Consider the following 16,869-nt stretch of genomic DNA (forward strand, 5'->3'; position numbering starts at 1 on the left):
TATCATCCTTGCCCAAGGCCAGAGGCCTGTGTCTTTTGTTCCTGCTGTAACACAGTGAATAGAGCTTCCCGGCTCTCCCTATCTATCTTTCTCTGGGAGTAGCCTGGCCATTCCCAAAACAATGTAACTACCACAACTGTTCAACTGTCCTTTCACATGCTGATATTGGGGGAATGCAAAGGTGGGGGCTATCCCACTCCAACCCTACTGTAATCTCAAGGTTTATATTGGGGGCCAGGGAGCTGGGGCTTCAGTCTCAGCTACCTGGCCATAGGGTACTGACACAGTTCTAATAAAACTCCTGAAGCTATTCTTGAGTTTTGTTATTGACTGGGGTACTAGACCCTTACACCGGTGCATGTTGGAAACAATTCTTTCTGTATTTTGTTCATCATTTGCCACAACATGCTCCTAGTGTTCACTTTTACTACACACTCAGTGGGTACTTCTGGTAAACACAGGGGGCTATGGTAAATCTATAATGATTAGGACTAGTGTACTAGATGGCAATTATAAATATGAAACCACCACCAGTCCTACTGCTACCACAGACACACATACAACAATCCTGTATAGAGCTAAACCATTTACTTAGTGAAGTTTCCCCTCCCTCCTTTTCTTCTCTTTCCCCCACCTCCTCTTTCTCATCTTCTATTCTTTGGCGGGGGGTATGCTTGTTCTGGGAAAACCATGTTCTATATTGCTTCTTCATCTAGGTCAGCAGTTCTCAACCTGGGGATTGTGACCCCTTTGGGGGTCGAACAACTGTTTCCCAGGGGTCACCAGTCCTAGGCTGCCATCGCCCTGCCTCCCAGTCCCAGGCAGTGGGAAGAAGCAGGCCCAGGTTTTTGCCACTTGCCGACTTCAGCCCATCTCCCTCGGTCCCTCCCCACCTTGCAGTCGCCTCGCCTTGCCCTCCTCTGTCTGGCCGCAGTGCTGCCTTGGCGTCCCCAGGGAGCTCGACCACTCGGACTGTTGCTGGCCTGGGGCAAAGACTGCCGGCACTGCGGCAGGCAACAACTCCCCGTGGTCCCTCCCCACCTTGCAGCCACCTCGCCTTGCCCTCCTCTGCCTGGCCGCAGCGCCGCCTTGGCGCCTGCAGGGAACTTGACCACTCAGACTGTTGCTGCCTCAGGGTGAAGACTGTCAGCGCTGCGGTGGGCAACAACTCCCTGCGCTTGGCTGCGCCCGCTTTGCCCCAAGAGCCGCCGGGGAAGCCGTTGCTCTTCTTCACCTTGCCCGACATTGGCGAGAGGGCGCACCCGACGCTGACCCCCTGGAGGAAGCCTTGATGCCAGGCAAGTGGGAAGTGGGGGGCAGGCAGCAGCCAGTCTGCCCACTGCAGGTCTTTCCCTTGGAGGTGGACATTTAGACGAGCTCTTCCTGGCCCCGCAGCACCAGAATGGGCTTTTGGTTGGGGGTGGATTCCAGCCTTCAATGTTACTTTGCCTAAGAAATTCCATGCAGCTATTCGACAGCAAAGTAGTACTTTTTGTTAGGTGGTGCTTTTTAAAATGAAAATACATCCTGCATATCAGATATTTACCTTACGATTCATAACAGTAGCAAAATTACAGTTACGAAGTAGAACCGAAAATAATTTTATGGTTGGAGGTCACCACAACATGAGGAACTGTATTAAAGGGTCCCAGCATTAGGAAGGTTGAGAACCACTTATCTAGGTTTTCCATAATGTGTTGTTGCATGTATTCTAGTTGTGCGGTATTAATGATAACGCTAGGCAGTTCTTGTTGGAATAAGCGACTTCTGCATATCTGAACACTGGGGGGGTGCTGTGTATCTCACTTTAACTGTGTTGTTGCCTCTCTTGTTTGCACTCCTTGTCTGGCCAGGAGACCGCCCACTAACTTCCTTTCTTCCCCATGCTGGTCTCACCTCTGAACTGACCTTTGTCCTGAGCGCATGGCCAATGGCTGCCTGCCTCAGTGGGGCTTTCCCACTGAAGCACTCTCTCACTTGCACACACGTGATGGCGCGGTAGAGTGCCCACTTGTCGTAGGGTGTAAGGGTCTGGTACTCCAGTCAGTAACAAGTCTCAAGAAGGTTTCAAGAGCTTTATTAGAACTGTGTCAAGCCCAATGGCCAGGTAGCTGAATCTGAGATGCAAACTCCCTGGCCCCAGTATATACCTTAAGGTTACAGTTTGGTTCAACCCATAAAGCCCCCACCTTTGCATTCCCCCAATATCAGAATGAGAAAGGCAGCGAAAGACAGTACTACAGATTCATTGTTTTGAGAAAGGCGAGTTACTCCTTGTGAAAGAACAATAAGAGATACTCGGTAAGCTCTATTGAGCTAGTTACATGCAAACAAAAGGAAGGCGGCTCCGTGGCCTTGGGGCGGTGGAGATGGCATGCCCAGCTGTTGCTGGTTTGGAGACGTGCACTCTGGCAGGCCGATGATGGCGCGGCCTGACATAGGGATAGTATTCCTTAGATTAGGGTTTCTTTCTATCTACCTTTTTCCTGGAACAAAGCTGTGACCTGGAGATGCTTGCATGGCTGCCTGCCTCAGTGGGGCTTTCCCACCGGAGCACTCTCTCACTTGCACAAGTTTTACCTTTTACATTTATCTCTTGGGAAGTTTCTATAAACTGCACTCACACACACTACTGGGCAGATCCATAGTTTAACATGGTAGCAGAGGATGGTTTTGGAGGCCAGATGTTTTAAAATTGTTTTAAAGTTGGAGCAGATTTTTTTTCTTGCATGGTTTAAATGCTATTGCTTCCTGTGTTTTCATTCTTACCTGGTTTAGCAGCCAGCAAAGAAGAACAAAAGAGTGCATAGACTCAAGGCTTGCTTCCCTTTCTTCTGTGTGTGATCTTTTGAGAGTGCAGATAAAGCTTCCAGACCTTTTTTGCATCAAAATGGCTCAGATAAAAGAAATTCTTGAGAAACTTACAAGCCTGAATTTTAACTCATGGCTTTACAGAATTCATCCCAAGCAAGGGACGAGGGCACTGGTTTTGTGTTAACCACGCCTAAATCATATGATGGAAATGAAAAGGCAAGGTGGGAAAAGGCAGACGAAAAAGCCATGAATTTGATTATTAGTACCCTCACAGACTCCCAGCTGGTGTTATGTAAAGGGGCAAAATTCTGTCAAGGACATGTTGTCAGCATTAAAAAGGGTCTTTGGGGAACAAGACAGAAATAGTAAAGTGAGTTTATTCAAACAACTATTTTCAATCAAACTACAAGAAAATGGAGATGCTGATTGCCATATAGAGAAATTTCTGGATCTGATTGATAAGTTAGCAACCACTGGCACAATTCTGGAGGAAGGCTTGAAAATTGGACTGCTTTTAAGTTCATTACCTGAGAAATATTTAGCTTTTGTCTCTACTCTAAATGGCAAAGCTTGCACATTTGAAGAAGAGAAAATTCTCTCAGGGACTTTCAATCCTATAGGTCTCGAATTTCCTGGCATTGAAGCTTGAAGGCAAGAAGTGATCTCTCTTGAGAGCAGCTAATGGTGGGCAGGAATGGCTCAAATTACATTGTCCAGGAACCCAGAGGCAAGGGGGCGGGAACTAAACCATTTGAACGCAGAAAATCCAATCCCACAGGGGAAAGGAAGACTCCTCCCCTCTGTTTCAATTGCAATAAACCTGGCCACCTCCAAAGGGAGTGTCGACGCAATAAGGATGCAGACACTAACAGCAAGCCATCTCACACTGCAGCTTCACACAGACAAAGAGATTTTACTCCTAAAAGACCATTCAACTTCTGTGTGACACACATGGCACAAACTAATGCAAAATATAAACCTTGGATAATTGATAGCGGGGCTTCCCGGCACATGACTTCAGATGTTGCTTTGTTCAATGAATTAGACAGAGATGCTGGATGCCATGTGTATTTAGCCAATGGAAAACAGATTCCAGTAAATGGACAGGGCAAAGGTACTTTACATTGCCAACTGGATGACAATGGAACTGAGATTGTGACAGAAAATGTCCTGTACATTCGGTACACTAAATTTCTGGGCGTTATGATTAAAGAGGACTTGACCTGGGGCGTACAGACTGGTTAAGAAGGCCAAGCAAAGACTGTACTGAGACTTTTAAGGAAGCAACAACTGGATGGAAAACTCCTGGTGTCCTTTTACCGCTGTGCTATAGAGAGTGTCTTAACCTACTGCATCTGTGTATGGTTCTCCAGTTGCACAGTGGCAGATAGGAATGCGCTCCAAAGGGTGATCACTACTGCACAAAGGATTATCGGCTGCCCTCTCTCCTTCTTGGAAGAACTCTATAATTCACGAAGCCTAAAAAAAGCCCAAAATATTCTGAGGGACCCGTCTCATCCAGCACACTCTCTTTTTGAACTGTTACCATCTGGCAGACGATACAGGTCTATCAAAACTAGGACAAAGAGACTTAGAGACAGCTTCTACTCTAGAGCTGTGGCTATGCTAAACTCCGCAGCTTCGTGTTGATGTATTTGGGGCTGTGTAGGGATGGGTGGAGGATCTTGCAGCTAATCTGCTGAGTATCCCCACACTGTCAGAAAAAGGATTTGCTGTTCACTTTGAGAATAACGTGCGATGGTGAGCTACATTCCACAGGTACTCTAAGAAATGGAGTCTTTGAACTGGATTGTGAGGGGAACGTACAAGCCTGCATTAAGTGCCAAGATAACCCTTCTACCCACCAGGTCTCTGGAGCTCTGGCATAGGAGGGGTTTTTGCCCACCGCGGATAAAGGAGTAAGCCATCCTGAAGCTGAAAATCAAGGACTTGGTAACAGGTATTTCTACAAAAGACTGTCCCAATGATAACCAATTGTGTGATTGTTGTTTAAGAGGAAAGGCAACTAGGCCTTCATTTCCAAAGCAAAGACAAAGATGCTCTAAGCAGCCTCTTTCACTCAGTGGCGTAGGAGGTTAAGAGCTCGTGTATCTAATCTGGAGGAGGAACCTGGGTGCCTCGCGATTCCCAGCTCACATGCTCTGCCTTCGAGCTGTGGAGGGGGCTTCTCTGGTAGGAATTCACGGAATTCTCAAGCCTGTACCACTCCCACACATGCCAGCTGGGTGACCTTGGGCTAGTCACAGCTTTTCGGAGCTCTCTCTGCCCCACCTACCTCACAGGGTGTTTGTTGCAAGGGGGGAAGGGCAAGGAGATTGTAAGCCCCTTTGAGTCTCCTGCAGGAGAGAAAGGGGGGATATAAATCCAAACTCTTCTTCTTCTTCTATGTGGCTATTCTCCAGAAAGTGAAGGATACAGAACTTTTGATCCAGAAACTAACCAAATTACTGTAAGCAGGGTTGTGCAGTTTGACGAGCGACCCAGAGATGGCAATCCTGCTGTGATGGATGACCATTCAGAGGGAGGTGGCGATACCCTGTTTCCCCGAAAATAAGACATCCCCTGAGAATAAGACGTAGTAGAGGTTGTAAAATATTGTAAAATATTCTACAATTAGGATGCTCTTAAGCTTTGCTGCATCTAGAAACATGAGAACTGAGCATCTGGACGTTAAAACTGCTTTTTGGCATGGTGAAATTGAAAAAGAGCTTTATATGAAGCAACCACCAGAGTTCATAGATGAACATAATAAGCATTTAGTCTGTAAACTTCAAAAGGGACTTTATGGATTAAAGCAAGCAGCTAAAACTTGGTCAGACAAGCTAGCCAAGATGCTACTAAGTCAGGGCTTCAAACAAGGCAATGCAGACCCCTGCCTTTATAGCAGACACAGAAATGGGAGATGGACATTTATCCTGACATATGTTGATGACCTGATTATTTGCCATGAAAATGAAACTGACTGTGCAGAGATTATATCCCAACTCAACAAGGAAGTAGAAGTCAAGCACCTGGGAGATGCCAACTTTTATTTGGGGATCCAAATCAAATGTGAACCAGATGGAAGCTATCTTCTTAGCCAGAAGCAGAAGATACTGGAACTGCTACAGAGTCTGAACCTGGAAGGTGTCAATTCAATGCCTACCCCAATGAGTTCTGATTTCTACAGACAAGTACTACCTGATGACCTGCTACTTGACAACAATGATTACAGGGCTGCAATAGGAAAGCTCTTGTACTTAGCAATGACAACCAGACTTGACATTGCTACAGCCGTTGAGGATATTGTCCAGAAGGGTTAGCACACCCACCACAAGAGACTGGACTGCTGTTAAAAGAGTGGTGAGGTACTTAAGAGGTACTTTAGACTTTAAACTGAAACTGCCAGCAACTAAACATCCCACACTACTGGGATATGCTGATGCAGATTGGGCTGGAGAAAGAACAGATCTAAGTTCTACCAGTGGCTATGAATTTATCTATGGGGGAAGTGCTGTAAGTTGGGCGAGCCGTAAACAAAGGGTTGCTGACTCATCTACTGAAGCAGAATTTGTATCAGTTTTTGAAGCGTGTAGAGAATTACAATGGCTTTTAACGTTGTTAAAAGATTTTGGTATTGATGAACTTTTACCTGTGCAAATGCTAGAACATAACCAGAGCTGTATAGCTCTTTCTCTTTAAGAAAAGAACAGTGCACATACTAAACACATTGGAATTAAGGACCAATATGTAAGAGTCTTACAGGCAGAAGGAACTGTGAAACTTCGCTACTGTCCTACTGATATGATGACAGCAGACATCTTGACCAAACCACTGCCAAGAGACAAGTTTCAAGGCCTGCGTGACAAACTGAACATTGTATACCCCGAAAGTATGCAGTGTCGAGAGGGAGTGTTGGAATAAGTGACTTCTGCATGCCTGGACACTGGGGGGTGCTGTGTATCTCACTCTAACTGTGTTGTTGCCTCTCTTGTTTGCCCTCCTTGTCTGGGCCCGGAGACCACCCACTAACTTCCTTTCTTCCCCATGCTGGTCTCACTTCTGAACTGACCTGGAGCGATAGAGTGCTCACTTGTTGTAAGGATAGTATTCCTTAGGTTAGGGTTTCTTTCTATTTACCTTTTTCCTGGAACAAAGCTGTGAACTAGAGATGCTTGAATAAATGTAAATTTTACCTTTTACATTTATCTCTTGAGAAGTTTCTATAAACTGCACTCACCACTGGGCAGAAGTTTCTATAAACTGCACTCACCACTGGGCAGATCCATAATTCTAAACTAAATCTAACAGTTTTATCTGCTCTTCTTCCTCCTCCTCCTCCTGTTACTGGTGTTGCCACCAGTTTTCATTCTTTTTCCAGTTGTTTTAGCACACTGTCATATCTTTGTGTTAGTGTGTCTAGTACCCCTTCCCATTTTCTCTTCTCTTTTATGATCTGTTCATATGCCTCTTTTACTTGTAAATGATCAGGGGAAGAGGAAGAAGCATCACCACCATCACCAGCAGCAGCAGTTGTGGGGTGTTGGGCTATATATATTGCCATTGTTGCTGCCTCTTGTCCTTTGAGTTGGATCTTTTCTGTGATCCTTTTTATGTCATCCGCTGCTTTTAGTAATACTTGTTTTGTGTATCTCATCTGTTCTATGTTTTTCATACATTCTTTGTTTTCTATATTTCACCCTTCTTATTTCTCTTCTACTGCTGCCACTGTGTGTTGTTGCTGTTGTTGTTCCCCATCTTCCATTCTCCTTTGTTTATGGGGTGGGGGGGTGCCAATGGCTGCGCTAGTAGTAGTAGCAATTTATATCTGTCTTTTTTCCTCTTCCTCTGCTTTTAGGTACATGTCAATATCTGTTTGACTGCCCCAACTGGCTCTGTTTAATACCCTGGGATGTAGTTCATCAGGCCCTGGAAATTTGAATTCGTTTAAAGTAGCCAGGTGTTCCCGCACGACCTCTTTATTCATTCTGTGCTGAATTTCTCCTACTGTGCCTTCTGTTTCATTTTCCCCTGGATGAGCACTGATTCCTTTTTGGGAAAAGACTGAGGCAAAGATGGTGTTGAGTAGTTCTGCCTTTTCTCCATCCCCTGTTAGCATTTTGCCATCTTCTCCATGCAGTGACTCCATCCGATCATTTTTCCTCCTATTGCTATGAACATAATCAAGCTTTTTTGTTTTGTTTTTGACCTCTCTGGCAAGCCTGAGCTCATTCTCAGCTTTAGCTTTTCTTTCTTCCTATACATCCTGGCCACTTGTATGAATTCCTCTCTGGTGATTTCCCCCCCCCCTTTTCATTTCTTGTACACATCCCTTTTAAATGTCAGCTCAGTTGAAAGTTCTTTAGACATCCATCCTGGTTTCCTTAGACACCTCCCATTTTTCCTCCTCAATGGAACTGTTTGAAATTGTGCCTTCAAGATCTCATTTTAAGGAAACTCCCATTCAACATGCACTCCTTTCTCTTTTAGTATTCTTAACCACAGGATCACTCCTAGTGGTTTCCTAAGTTTATTGAAATCAGCTTTCTTACAGTCTAGAATGTGTGTCTGACTATACTGTATAACAAATTCCTGGAGAACATGGTCCCTCCCACCGAAGGATCCTGCCACTTCCACCCTATTAACCAGGTCAACATTGTTGGTTAGAAGCAGCTCTAAAACAGTGGATCCCCTTGTTGCTTCGTCCACCACCTGGACCATGAAACTGTCTGCAAGGCAAGTGTCAGGCGGATGCTGTCTGCGGGATTCAGATGCATTCCTAATTAAGAACATAAGAACTAGCCTGCTGGATCAGACCAAAGTCCATCTAGTCCAGCACTCTGCTACTCGCAGTGGCCCACCAGGTGCCTTTGGAAGCTCACATGCAGGATGTGAAAGCAATAGCCTTCTGCTGCTGCTGCTCCTGAGCACCCGGTCTGCTAAGGCATTTGCAATCTGAGATCAAGGAGGATCAAGATTGGTAGCCATAGATCGACTTCTCCTCCAAATCTGTCCAAGCCCCTTTTAAAGCTATCCAGGTTAGTGGCCATCACCACCTCCTGTGGCAGCATATTCCAAATACCAATCACACGTTGCATGAAGAAGTGTTTCCTTTTATTAGTCCTAATTCTTCCCCCGAGCATTTTCAATGAATGCCCCCTGGTTCTAGTGTTGTGAGAAAGAGAGAAAATTCCCTGAGCACCCGGTCTGCTAAGGCATTTGCAATCTGAGATCAAGGAGGATCAAGATTGGTAGCCATAGATCGACTTCTCCTCCAAATCTGTCCAAGCCCCTTTTAAAGCTATCCAGGTTAGTGGCCATCACCACCTCCTGTGGCAGCATATTCCAAATACCAATCACACGTTGCATGAAGAAGCGTTTCCTTTTATTAGTCCTAATTCTTCCCCCGAGCATTTTCAATGAATGCCCCCTGGTTCTAGTGTTGTGAGAAAGAGAGAAAATTTTCTCTCTGTCAACATTTTCTACCCCATGCATAATTTTATAGACGTCAATCATATCTATTGTCGAAGGCTTTCACGGCCGGAATCACTTGGGTGCTGTTTGGTTTCCGGGCTGTATGGCCGTGTTCTAGCAGCATTCTCTCCTGACGTTTCGCCTGCGTCTGTGGCTGGCATCTTCAGAGGATCTGATGTTGGGAAAGCAAGTGGAGTATATATCTGTTGAAGTGTCCAGGGTGGGTGGAGAAACCTTGTCTGTGAGTAACAAAGAAGGCAACCAGGTCAATAGTTGAGGGCATCTGAATAGAAGTATGAGTAACAATGAAGACTATAGCCTGGGAGTAACCCTGTAGATAGCAAGGTCACTGGTGGGAGCATCTGAATAGAAGTATCCTGGCCTTTGTTTCTTTTGTCTATGGTCATCCTGTGTTTGTGTGGAGCTGGTTTGACACAGTCTTGACCCTAGTATTTTTCAACACTGGCAGCCAAGTTCTGTTCATTTTCATAGTTTCTTCCTTCCTGTTAAAATTGGCCACGTGGCTTTATGGATTTCCAATTGCTTCTCTGTGTAGTTCTGGCGGTAGTGGCTTTCAGAGTGGTCCAGAATTTCTGTTTTTTTTTCAAATAATATTCTATGTCCAGGTGGGTTTATCATGGTTTGTGCTATTGCTTATTTTTTTGGCTGAAATAGTCTGCAGTGCCTTTCGAGTGGTTCTTTTTGATACGTGCGGTCTGTGCCATGCGTTTGGTGGTTCCCTATGTAGACTTGTCCCACAGCTGCATGGCATCACGATAGACTCCTGCAGTAGCTAAAGGATCCCTCTTATCCTTTGCTGAATGTAGCAAGATCTGTTGAATTTTTCTTAGTGGGTCTGTAGGATGGTTTTGTAGGTTGTGCTTCTTCATCAGTTTTCCTATGCTCACGATCAGTGGTTCCCTTGATGTATAGGTAAGAACACCTTTCCCTCTAGATGGCTCTTTATCTTTGTTCATGTGGCTTGTTCTTGGTCTTGCAGCCCTTCTGATTTCTGTATTAGGAGTAAATCCATTAGCCTGTATAGCCCTGTTTAGGTGATTCAATTCATCTCGTAGGAGGTGGGAGTCTCACAGATTCTGTTTGCTTAGCGATGTACCAAAGTTTTTATGGTGCTCCTTTTTTTGGCCCTGGATGGTGATTGGAGTTTTTTGTGTAGATATCTGTCTGTGTGGAGTAGGTTTTCTGTATACTGTAGGTGTCCCAATTGCTGGTTTGGTTCTTATGGATGACTAAAACATCTAAAAAATGGCAGATTTTCCTTCATTTTCTTTCTCCATATAGTAAATTGGATGTTTGGGTGGATCTTTGTTGATATGGTCCAGGAATTTGTTTAGTTCTTTTCTTCTCCACGTGGCTCCAAATGGTAAGATGTGTCATCCACATAACTTGAGGAACCATATGGGTGGAGCTTTTGGTGCTGTTTTTCAGGGCTTGTTTCTCAAAATGTTCCACATAAAAAAATTAGCTATTACAGGGCTAAGAGGGCTACCCATGGCTACCCCATCTTTTCTGTTCATGAGTATTCATTATCCCACTGGAAGTAGCTGGTAGTGAGACAATGTTAAAACAGGGCTGTGATGTCTTTTGGGAATTTCTGGTTAATGGAGTGTCATGGTGTCTGCTATGGGGACCTTTGGTGAATAGGGACACCACCATCAAAACTGATCCAGTTTGTCATTGGGGTTGAGTTTAGGAAGTTTGCTGATTTTTTTCAATGGAAGTGAGTTGGAGTCCTTAATGTAATGTGTAGTAAGTCCAATATGGATTTGCAGTTGTGTGGCCAGAAACTTTGCCAAATCATATGTAGGGAGATCCAGCAATTGCACTCACAATAGGTCTGAGTGGAGTGGAGTCCCTTGTGGATTTTTGGGAGTCCATAGAGTCTAGGAGGGTGAGCTTCAGATTTGCAGAGAGGCGTTATGCGAGACGATTGGATCAATTGAAAGGGAGTTTTTAATCCAAGGTGTTGGTTTTCCTGGTGATTTTGTTGGTTGGGTCCTGTTTTAACTTTTTTGTATGTTGTGGGGTCCAAAGAAGTTGTCTGATTTTTTCTTTTGTATTGGTCTGTTTCCATGATAACCATTGGGCATTACCTTTATCTCTGCTGGTAGAGATGATGATTTCTGAATCAGAATTCGAGGATCTTTGATGGCTTTTTCTTTCTTTCCTTGTTATGTTATTACTGGAGGGAAGTTTTGCCTTTCTCAGAATCCTTGCTGTTTCCCCTCTTACTTCCTCCAGCTTCTTCTTCTCAGGGAGAGATGATAAATCGCTGGATTCCACATTAGCGATGATGTTTTCTACTGGAATTCTGAGTGGTGGTAACAGCAAGAATTGCCTCCTTTTTTGCTTTAAGATGGATACTTCAGCCTCAGAGAGTTGCCTCTCAGTCAGATTGATGATGGTCCGTCATGGATAGTGGTCCAGTACAGGTTTCACCTGATGTTTTGGAATTTGTCAATTTTAGTTTCTGCCTTTTAGTGTGGTAGCGTTTCATGTGTCTTTCTCCATTTTGCTGTAGGTGAAGTTGTCAATTTTGTATCCCAGTCTTGTGTGCACTCATCTTTTGGCTGGTATGGATATGAAGGACTAATAACTCCCTAAGGTCTAAGTTTACCTGCAAGTTCTTCATTCTTGGGTGGTGTGAATTCTCTCACGCATTAAAAGCCGCACGTTCTAGGCGGTTACTATAGATGCGGTGAGCCTGTGGTGTTTTGAAAGTCCTTTTGGCTGCAAGAAATAATGGGATAGTACCTGTGTCTCTGCAGTGTAGAAGAAAGGTTAGAGAACACAGTAAGTGTGCTTTCCTGAGCCGTAGTTTTTCCAATTTCCGTGTGTCTTGGAACAATTTCTCCCCGTAGAGATGTTCAATGTATTGTCGAAGGCTTTCACGGCCGGAATCACTTGGGTGCTGTGTGGTTTCCGGGCTGTATGGCCGTGTTCTAGCAGCATTCTCTCCTGACGTTTCGTCAATCATATCCCCCCTCAGACGTCTCTTCTCCAAACTAAAGGAGAAGCAGTGGCGTAGGAGGTTAAGAGCTCATGTATCTAATCTGGAGGAACTGGGTTTGATTCCCAGCTCTGCCGCCTGAGCTGTGGAGGCTTCTCTGGGGAATTCAGATTAGCCTGTACACTCCCACACATGCCAGCTGAGTGACCTTGGGCTAGTCACAGCTTCTTGGAGCTCTCTCAGCCCCACCCACCTCACAGGGTGTTTGTTGTGAGGGGGGAAGGGCAAGGAGATTGTAAGCCCCTTTGAGTCTCGTGCAGGAGAGAAAGGGGGAATATAAATCCAAACTCCTCCTCCTCCTCCTCCTCTTCTTCTTCAGAGTTCCAAACACTGCAGCTTCTCCTCATAAGGAAGGTGCTCCAATCCTTCAATCATTCTCGTTGCCCTTCTCTGCACTTTTTCTATCTCTTCGATATCCTTTTTGAGATGTGGCGACCAGAACTGAACACAGTACTCCAAGTGCGGCCGCACCACTGCTTTATATAAGGGCATGACAATCCTTGCAGTTTTATTATCAACTGCTTTCCTAATTATCCCCAGCATAGATTTTGTCTTTTTTATGTCTTTCATGTCTTCAATAAAATCCTCGAAAACTCACAAGCAGTTTATTCTCTGATTAGGGAACAGACACCAATGCTGCTCTGAGATATATGTAACCAGCCTGCTATATATAACCACTGCCATCTGTGCTTTCTTTCCTTGATCGTTGCTTTATGGCAGGGGTCCCCAAACTTTTTAAACAGGGGGCCAGTTCACTGTCCCTCAGACTGTTGGAGGGCCGGACTAAAAAAAACTATGAACAAATTCCTATGCACAAATGATTGTAAAATGTTTGATTTCACCTTTCAGCCTTTCTGTCATGGTCTATTTTTAGAACAGTGACCAAAGTATGTCAAGTACAGAGTGGGCTCCAAATATTGTTGGGGAGGCTGTGGAATACCTTCCCCTGTAAAAAAAAAAAAGGAGAACTTTCCCAATGAAACATTCCATCTAACCCAGGATCAGGTATCTTCCTGGGTTTCTTTCCTCCCTAGCAGCCAATGAGTGATTATCGCCAGCCTGGCTGATGCCAATGGGAGTGAGGCTTAACAGAAAGCCTGAGAGCAACACATGGAGTAGCTGAGAGGGAAGGGCGGAGCAGGCATTGCCACATGTAAGGTTTCCAACTCTGGGTCAGAAAATTCATGGAGATTTGGGGGTGCCATCATGTAACTGCAATCAACAGCCGTTGGGGCCAGTTCCTCCTCTCCCTCGAGCCCCCACTGCACATGAATGGAGCCATCGCCGCCATGCCTGGCGGGCCGGATAAATGCCTTCAGGGGGCCACATTTGGCCCCTGGGCCGTAGTTTGGGGACACCTGCTTTATGGCTTCACGCGCTTTGTAGAAAACTAGGCTTTCCTTGGCACCTCTGTCCCAGGAGAAAAGAATTACATCCGTTATCTCATAAGGGCAGGAAGCGAGGTGGCTCTCTGAATATCTGCTGCCAACCTTGGGGCCATCTCCCATTTTTCTTCCTCATTGGAACTGCCAAGATCTTACTTTTAAGAAACTCCCAGCCATCATGCACTTGTTCTCTTTTAATATTTTCGACCACATTAGATTCCTAAGCTTACTGAAATCCGCTTAAAGTCTAGAATGCATGTCTGACTATGCTTAGAATCCCCTTTCCACTGTATAACAAACTCCAGGAGACCATGATCACTCCCACCTAAAGATCCTACTGATTCCACTCCACTAATCAGGTCATCATTATTGATTAGGAGCACTTCTAAAACAGCCGTTGCCCTTGTTGCTTCTTCTACTTTCTGGACCATGAAACTGTCTGCAAGGCAAGTGAGAAATCTGTTGGACCTGATTGTCATGGAGGTTTGACTCCCAACAAATATCCAGATAATTGAAACCTCCCATTACTACTACTTCTTTCCTTTCTGAAAGTTTGGTCATCGGTTCCAAGAATGCATCATCCGTCTCTTCAGACTGGCATGGTTAGAGTTATAGACCCCTACAATGAGATCAGTTGGGTGCTGTGTGGTTTCCGGGCTGTATGGCCGTGTTCTAGCAGCATTCTCTCCTGACTTTTCGCCTGCATCTGTGGCTGGCATCTTCAGAGGATCTGATGTTGGGAAAGCAAGTGGAGTATATATCTGTTGGAGTGTCCAGGGTGGGTGGAGAAACCTTGTCTGTGAGTAACAAAGAAGGCAACCAGGTCAATAGTTGAGGGCATCTGAATAGAAGTATGAGTAACAATGAAGACTATAGCCTGGGAGTAACACTGGAGATAGCAAGGTCACTGGTGGGAGCATCTGAATAGAAGTATCCTGGCCTTTGTTTCTTTTGTCTATGGTCATCCTGTGTTTGTGTGGAGCTGATTAGACACAGTCTTGACTCTAGTATTTTTCAACACTGGCAGCCAATACAATGAGATCAGCCAATACAATGAGACAATACAATGAGATCAGTGTTGTTTCTTCCTTAATGTTTACCCAAATGCTCTCAACTTGGCTTGCAGGATTTAAGTCATGGACCTGCTCACAGCTGTAGTAATCTTTTATGTATGTTACTCCTCCTTTCCTATTTGTCTGTGTCTCTGAAATAGGTTATACCCTTCAATTATGATGTTCCAGTCATGAGACTCAGATCACCTGGTTTCAGTCATACCTATTATATCATATTTGTTTTGCTGTGTTAAGAGTTTGAGTTCATCTTGTTTATTTCCTGTGCTCTGTGCATTGGTGTAGAGAAATCCAAGGCCATAGTGCATTTCCTCTGGCGGCTTCTTTAAGGTTTTTTCCCTCCTGCTGCTGGTTTCTTGACCTATTCTCTAACCTTTGGACTATCATCACTATCACTTGATGAACTCCTATCTGCTTGAATACTGTCTCCCCCACATAACTAGAAATGTTGCAGCGGTCAGGCATGAAGCCTTCCCCATTGGATCATGTTGAAGACTGCTACCATCAGGCCTAGCAAGCTGACCAGGGTGAGGAGGAAGATGATCCATTCTGCAAGGATGGATCTCACCAGTTGTCGGATCTGTGTCCTCTTGGCCATCGGTACAAACAAGGCGTTCTTGAAGGTGTTGATGACTGCTCCAAAGTGTTCCATGGTCTGTGATGGTGTGAGTATGCTTTTGGCCAGGTTGACCAAGAAACCGTGCTGTTGTAGAACCCCCTGTACCCTCTGGATATCCTTCGCTGCCTGGTGTTCTGATATGGATTGGAGCAGGATATCGTTTAGATAGGGATATGTGTGTACTGCCTGTTCCTGAAGTAGGGTAATAGGGTTCAGGAGGAGCTTGGAGAAAACCCTGGACGCCATGGATAGCCCGAAAGGCAGGGCCCAGAGTTGATATTCTCAACAAAAAAGTATTCCCCTTACCTGTTTAGACAAGTCCCTAGACAAGTCCCTGTTTATTGCGCTCCAAGGACTGAGACCTAGTGGCTTAAGCCCTGGCCCTTTGCCTTCTGCTCTCCCTCAAAAGATTTGTAAAAGAACTCGTTGCTTTCAGAGAGTGAGTAATAGAGCTAATTGGCACTTAAACAGCAAGCTCCACCTCTTAGAAGCCTGAGGCAAGCACATGACCAGAAAATAGAAAAGAGGGAGAAAAAACCCACACAAACAAAAGCCTTCCTAAGCCCTCAAAGAACAAGCACACAGGCCCTCAGAAACACACGCTGTTAAAGATTTGGCTTTGAGAAAAGCCCTCCAAAAAGAAAACCAGTGCTCACCTAGTGCTTTTTGTCCCACTCCTCCTCTCCACTTCTACTCAATTGTTTAGCTGCTAACACTGTCTCCAAGACCTTGACAGTAATCTAATCCAGATGTAACCAGGATGCAGTACAGTGGCCAGATATTTTCTGCCCACAAAAGGCTGCAGCTGGCTAATCAGTGTTGACAAAAGCACTCCTGATTACAGCTGCCCACTGCTTATCCAACAGTCCAAGTATACATTAGCCTTTATTGGCATAATCAAACAACAAATATAAAATACAATAGTAATAGGAGCGAAGACCAAGGAAGAACCCATAACACATACATGCTATTAAATACTCTCAACTATCTCCATAATAAAATTAGCAACCTCTTCACAAAAAACAGAGTCAGAGTTGTTCAACAGTAGGGATAATCTAATCAGATCTGGTAACTCAGATTGAGTTACCCATAGACTACAGACCAATTCCTTCAAAGGAGTGCAATCCCATCCAGAACAGTTAACGCCTTCAATCCTGGATCTGCCGACCAATAGCTGTTACCTATGAATAATTACACTTTTGACACTTGCCGAAAGTGTAAGCTCGTCGGGTTCACAGAGGAGCAGGTTCAGAGTCTGGAGGAAGGAACTGTGGCACTTCACGAGATGGAAGACAGGCCCTATATAAGGATGGGGGAACCAGTCAGAGGGGCAACAGAGCGCTTAGTTCCCTAATGAGAATGGATGACTTCATATTAACCAGCAGATGGGCAAAGGGGGTGAGGACAAAATTCTGTGTCCCCACAGAATTCCTTTTCCTGTCAGGAGCCAGGGGAGTTCACAGGCAGACATGCATA

General features: G+C 45.0%; 1 long non-coding RNA gene across 1 annotated transcript; it reads left to right on the forward strand.

The window, feature by feature from the left end:
* The first annotated feature begins 8,281 nt into the window (after positions 1–8,281).
* Positions 8,282–14,010, forward strand: LOC125431832. The gene is made up of 3 exons (XR_007244342.1): positions 8,282–8,393; positions 10,140–10,142; positions 13,979–14,010. It is a non-coding gene; the product is annotated as an uncharacterized LOC125431832 (long non-coding RNA).
* Positions 14,011–16,869: the final 2,859 nt, after the last annotated feature.

This window comes from Sphaerodactylus townsendi, linkage group LG04 (assembly GCF_021028975.2).
Source record: "Sphaerodactylus townsendi isolate TG3544 linkage group LG04, MPM_Stown_v2.3, whole genome shotgun sequence".
NCBI lineage: Eukaryota > Metazoa > Chordata > Lepidosauria > Squamata > Sphaerodactylidae > Sphaerodactylus > Sphaerodactylus townsendi.